This window comes from Mesocricetus auratus, unplaced genomic scaffold (genome assembly GCF_017639785.1).
Source record: "Mesocricetus auratus isolate SY011 unplaced genomic scaffold, BCM_Maur_2.0 Super-Scaffold_100013, whole genome shotgun sequence".
NCBI lineage: Eukaryota > Metazoa > Chordata > Mammalia > Rodentia > Cricetidae > Mesocricetus > Mesocricetus auratus.
Genome location: NW_024429196.1, coordinates 29,014,133 through 29,020,668, shown reverse-complemented (window position 1 = coordinate 29,020,668; position 6,536 = coordinate 29,014,133). Strand labels below are relative to the sequence as shown.

At 41.5% G+C, this 6,536-nt stretch overlaps 1 long non-coding RNA gene across 1 annotated transcript; it reads right to left on the bottom strand.

The window, feature by feature from the left end:
• Positions 1–901: 901 nt before the first annotated feature.
• LOC121143439 lies at positions 902–5,656 on the bottom strand. Its single transcript, XR_005880624.1, has 3 exons — positions 5,532–5,656; positions 4,297–4,423; positions 902–1,571 (listed from the first exon to the last, which is right to left on the bottom strand). It is a non-coding gene; the product is annotated as an uncharacterized LOC121143439 (long non-coding RNA).
• Positions 5,657–6,536: the final 880 nt, after the last annotated feature.

The following is a 6,536-nucleotide window of genomic DNA, read 5'->3' as shown; positions in this document are numbered from 1 at the left end:
TAGACAAAATGTCTATTGACAGGAGTTCAATGGCAGATTAACAAAGAAAACGTGGTGCACATGTATAAGAGAATATTATTCAGCTTGAACAAAGGAAAGGAGATACTGACCCGGGTTACAGCATGAGTAAACCTTGAGGACATCATGCTAAGTGAAATACACCCCCCGAAAAGGACAGACATTCCATAACTTCACTGATATGAGGCAATTTTGGGGAGCCAAAGGGAAGAGAATAAGGAGTTACTGTTTAGCAGGTACAGAAATTCAGTTTTGTAAGATGAGAAAGTTCTGAAAATGGATGGTGATGATGGTCACACAACATGGATGTATTCAGGACCACTCAGCTATATACTTACAAACTGTAACTGTAAAATCTTGTGTAGTGACCCACGCTTGGAATACCAGGCTGGACAGATGGGGATGGCAGGTCCCTGAGGCTCACTGGCCATCCAGCCTAGCCTACTGCGTGAGTCTGGGCTGCAGAGAAAGCTTATTTCAAAAAATCAAGGTGTACTGAGCTTGTTTCAAAAAACCAAGGTGTACTGCACCTGAGGAATGACACCTGAGGTTGACCTGTGACATGCATATGTACACAAAATTCTTTTTCTCTTTTAAGTGAATATTAAACAGCGTATATTTTACCACAGTAAAACAAAAAGTATATTGGGATGGAGAGAAGAGGGTGGGGAGTAGAACCAGAAGCTAAATGAGAGGGTCACCAGCTCTCTGGTTTTTCTCATAGCCCTAGGAAGAGCCTAGGCTGGTTTAAGTGGAAGATACCGTCATGAGTAGAAGCAAGTGTGTCTTCCATTCTTTTTTTTTTTTTTTTTTTTTTTTTTTTTTTGGTTTTTCGAGACAGGGTTTCTCTGTAGCTTTGGAGGCTGTCCTGGAACTAGCTCTGGTAGACCAGGCTGGCCTCAAACTCACAGAGATCCGCCTGCCTCTGCCTCCCGAGTGCTGGGATTAAAGGCGTGCGCCACCAACGGCCGGCTGTGTCTTCCACTCTTTTTGAGATGGCTTAATGATGGACCAGAAGAAGAAACAAGAAAGAAAGAGTTGAACTTTGGACTCTGTGAGCAAGAAGAGAAAGGAAACTACCACTGAGTGGACCAGGTTGTAGCCCTAATGGTATGGTGTTTGCCTAATATGGATGAGGTCCAGAGCTTGATTCTCAAGAACCATATATACTGGGTGTGGCAGCATACCTGTAAGCCCAGTGTTAGGGAGGTGGCAGCCGGAGGACCAGGAGTTTCAGGTCATTGTGAGTTTGAGGCCAGCCTCAGATCTATCAGCCCCTGTATAAATACATATATGCATAAAAATAAAATTGCCACTAATTGCCATGGCGAGTGCTGGGAATTGGGAGAAGCAAGCCGCAGAGTTCAAATGTTCAAGCTGAGACACAGTGCTTTTGAGATGATTGCAATGGATTCAAGGACACATGTCAAATGGGACGTTGTAGATACAAGTCTAGAATTTAGAAGGACATTCCAGGGAGGGGATGTGAGATGACAGAATGGCGTTATCGAAGTCACAGGAACATGTGAGATTACTCAAGTGGAGGGCGTACACTAGTGAAGAAAAACAACAAAAAATAGTCTAAGAAATGAGACAAGCCCACACCAGATCTGCCAGGTCAGCCTTCAATTCCAGCAAATTAGCTTGTTTTTCCTCCTTAACCAAAGCTGTGGGCACTCTGAATGATGTTGGTGCCTAAATATAAATATCTTCAGGAGACCAAGAACACAGGACAGACATTGAAGACCACAGTTCCAGCAGTCACAGGGACCCGACCTGTCTCTTCCAGTTACAGAATGCAGACGATCAGCACAGGGAGCCCACAGTCCACCTTGAACTACAAAGGCTGTCCGTATTCCCCTTTGCTTTGAGTTTACATGGTAGTCTCCCTTTTTCTTCAGACAGTCTGACTGAGGATTTGATGGCAGCAAGTAACAGCATGAACTAAAATCCCCTTAAGAGAGATGAGCATAAGAAGCTTTTCCATCGTCTGCTGCCTTCAATTTGTTCTGTTTACAGTACAAATTGGTTAGATTTATTTCATGTTATTTGTTTTATTTTAGGCTGACATAAATAGAATTGTTTCCTTGTTTTCTTTCTCCGTATGTTTGTTGTTGGTTTATGGGAAGGCTACTGATTTTTGTGTGTTAATTTTGTACTCTATTCTACAGCTTTGCTGAATGTGCATCTACCAGCTGTAGGGTTTTTTTTTTAGTGGAGTCATCAGAGACTTTTATGTATAAAAATTATACTGTCTGCAAATAAAAACACTCTGACTTCTTACTTTCCTATTTGTATCCCCTTTATTACCTTCACCCGTTTTGTTGCTTTAGCTAGGGCAGGGGTTGCTTTAGCTAAGGTGGGGTTGCAGGAGAGAGTAGACGTCTCGTCTTGTCCATGATTTTAGTGAAAATGTTTTGAGTTTTTCTCCTTTTAAAATGATGTTGGCTGTGGCCTTGATGCATATTGCCTTTATTATGTTGAGATATGTCTCCGTGTTCCTAGGTTCTCCAGAAGTTTTATCATGGATGGATAGTGGATTTTGTTGAAGGCCCCTTTTGCATCTACTGAGATGATCCTGTAATCTCTGCTCCAGAGTCTAAGTGGTGGATTACATTTATTGACTTATGTATGTTGGACCATCCCTGTGCCTCTGGGTAAAGCCAACTTGATCGAGGTGAAGAAGCTTTTTGATGTGTTCTTGAATTCAGTTTACAAGTATTTTGTTGAGAATCTTTGTGTATGTGATCATTAGATAAATTGGTTTATAATTTGGGAGACACTAGTGGTAGGGTTGGGGGAGGGTTTGGAACAGAGAAAATGGGAGGTGGCCTTGGCCAAAACACATGGTAGACATGTGCAAAATTTTCAAGCAATAAAAAGAGATATGAAGGGGAGCTCTTGAAGCCCAGACTGATGGCTAAGAGGCCAACAGGGGACTGATCCAGACTCTAGGAATGGAGTGTCAGTGAGGAGGCCTCAGAAATCTCTGGGGCTTTGGGTAGTAGATTAGTGTTCACCATGGCGTACAAATGAACTTTGGGAGCCCATTCCACGTGGAGGGATGCTCTCTCAGCCTGGACACATGGGGAAGGGCCTAGGTCCTGCCCTGAATGAAATGGCAGACTCTGGAGATCCCCCCAGGGAGGGCCTCACCCTCCCTGGGGAATGATGTGGGGATTGGGCGAGGGGCTGGAGGGGGGCTGGTGGAGGGACAAGGGAGGTGGGGTGGGAGAGGGAGCTGGGATTGACATGTGAAGCATGCATGTTTCTAATTTAAATAAAAACATATATTGAGAAACAATTAAATAAATGTGACTGCTTAGAAGAGAGAGAGAGAGAGAGGGAGAGGGAGAGGGAGAAGGAGAGGGAGAGAGAGAGAGAGAGAGAGAGAGAGAGAGAGAGAGAGAGAGAGAGAGAGAGAGAGAGAGAGAGAGAGAGAGAGAGAGAGAGAGAGATATGAAAAATCAGCGCAAGATTCTAGTGGTAAAAGGTGTCAGCTACCGTGCGCATATACACATATATCAGACCAGATTCATTCTCTTCTTCCTTCCTCCCTCTCCCACCTCTTCCTTCCCATCTTTGTCCTGGTTTACTGTCTCTCCTTATTCTTCCATTTCTCCCTCTCTTTCTTGTAATACACTTTGAAAGTTATAGTTAGCTTTTATTTTCTGGACATACTCTAGTTGACCCAGACAGGTAAAGAGATGAGGAATTAGTCTGAGAATAATCAAGTTTTTTCTGAACATGTAAGAACTTCCTACACGCTTAGCAAACTCCTAAAAATTGGCATTTGGGTTTGGAAGAATTAACCACCCACGTTCTTGGACTAGGATGGGGTTACTATGATTTCTGTTGGCATAAAGCTAGGGATCTGGAGTCTGTTGAGACATGTGTACTTTACTGACAGCTATCTCTCCAACACATAGTCACTTAATTAATGTGTGTGTTCCTCTGTATGTGTGTAGGTACACAAGCACATAGGTGTGTATGCTCGAAGGCCAAAGGACAATATCAGATGTTATTGTCAGGAAGGCCATCCACTGTCTTTGACCCAGCGTTTCTCATAAGCTTGAAGTTTACTAATTAGAATAGATTGACTGGCCAGGTAGATCCAAGGCAGGAATAGGAGATGACAGGCTTGAACAAGCCATGTAATGTGCTGAAGGTTAATTGATAACAGTCATGTCATAAAACAAAACAATTTGAAGGAGCCCACAGCTTTGTCCAAAAACTACCTATACCACTGTCCCAGTGAGTTAGACAAATATTACTTACCATTGCTCAATGAGTTTGGGTTAGTTCAGTCAGTAACATGGTGAAGCTGGGCAGCAAATGGAGGAATAAAATGTAATGTGTTCTCCAAATACGTCCTAAAAGAATACTGAATTGCGGGCAGGACAAGCTATGGTAAAGAACAATAAGAAAAAATGATGAGTGGGTTTCTTACTTAAAATAAATGTGATCAAGTTGGATCTGGTGGTGCATAATGATTTATAGTGCAAAATACTGAGACTTGGTTTTCTTAAATGTGTTTTTTAAATTGTGTGTGTGTGTGATCTATGTGAGTGAATGTCACAAGTGAGTGGATATGCCTAGGGGCCAGAAGAGGGGGTCTGGAATTATAGGTGGTTGTTAGCTGCCTAGTGTGGGTACTCGAGTGGAATCTGGGTCCTCTGAAAAGCAGCAAGTGGTCTTAACCACTAACTATCTCTCTAGCCTCGAGACCTTGATTTTTTAGATAACTGGATAATTTGTTCTATAGATGAGCTTGTAATAGACAAATCCACATTTTCTCCCAGCATATCTGAATATCCAAGTTTCCATGTATTTATTTACTTATGTATATACTTGTATCTATCAATTGTCCATTTATCTTTATTATCCTATCTTATCTATCTATTCATTTGCGTGTTCACTCATTTATTTATTTTTTATCTCTCTATCTACCTGCAGATATGAGTTACAACATGATATTTCAGTCAGTGATAGACTACATGAACAAAATGGTACTTCCGTGATATGGAACTGTGAAATTCCTAGTGTGCAGCGGCACTGTAACATTATAGCAAAATTTACCACTCAGTTATTTATGTGAAAGTGGTGTGACAAGCTCTCTGTGTTTCCCAGCATGTGAAATTATGAATAGCACTAATACTTGATAATTAATCACAATATTATTGATTATATTAGGCAGAATTCTCTAGAGGAGTAGAACCAGTGGATGTGTGTGTGCATACATATATATACACACACATATATATATATATATATATATATATATATATTTTAAAGGGGGTTTGTTAGACTGATTTAAAACTGATATGAGCTGGAAGTCAAACTATGCTGGAGAGTCTGAGTCTACAAAGCTAGGTGCCTCTGCAGTAACATACTGGTGATGAAGACCAGGAAGTTTCTTGTAAAGTCTGTAGTCTTTAGTCCACATTGGAAGTCTGGAGAAGCAAGACTCTCTACAAAGGGCTACAAATCACCATCAGGGTAGATGCACTCACCAGCAACTCACCAGCAAGACGAGAAGACATGCAAGTGGGCAAGTCTGCTTAGTCCTCAGATCTACTTATAATTAGGCTGCTTCGGGAAGGCGCAGTCCACTCTTTGAGGGTATTTTCTCTCCTCAAATACCTCCTTCCTAGAAATGCCCTTACAGGCCCTTTCTCCTCTTCACCCTCCTACTTCTTCTCCCTCCTCCTCCTCCTCTTCCTCCTCCCACTCCTCCTGTTTCCTTTCCTCTTTCTTCTTCTTGCTCCTCCTCCTCCCCCCACCTCCTCCTGTTCCTCCTCTGATATGGTTCCCCTAAGTGGCTCCAGATCACTGTGTAATCCAGGCAGGCTTCTTGTCTCGCTTTCTAAGAGCTGGGCTACACCCAGCTTTCTCTGTACTTTAGCCATTCTTTTATAGGGTACTCATTGTACTTATGTAAGTTTCCTGTAAACAGTGAGCTATGTTATACAGCAGCAGCCTCATATGATTCATGTTTATTACTGCACTGAGAGGGCCACACTGAGGGACTGACATATACAATCTGTATTTGTGTAAGTATATTCTATGATGTTTACATAATGATGATATGGTCCAAGATGTATCCACATGGGTAAGAGATAGCTCTCTAATCTAATCTCTCTCTCTCTATCTCTCTGTCTCTCTGTCTATCTATCTGTCTGTCTATCAATCTGTCACTCTTCTATCTTTTCAGTCCTTTCTTCTATTTCCCTTCCTCACCATCATCCTTCAATTTAAAAAGATAAAATATTTATCTTTAGAACCAGGTAAGCAGCTTGGTATGAGAGAAAATATTAATGGAATTAGAAAAGATAATTACATTGTTGGATGGGGATAGTTTATATGAACCATGAGTCTATAAACACATGATTATGGGCAGAACTGGGAATCTATATATTTTCTCCTCCCACCTCTATCCATTTTTAAAAGACACTGTGATTTAAATAGGCAATCTTCATAACAATTGGCAAATATTGTTTATGAATTAAGAAATGAGA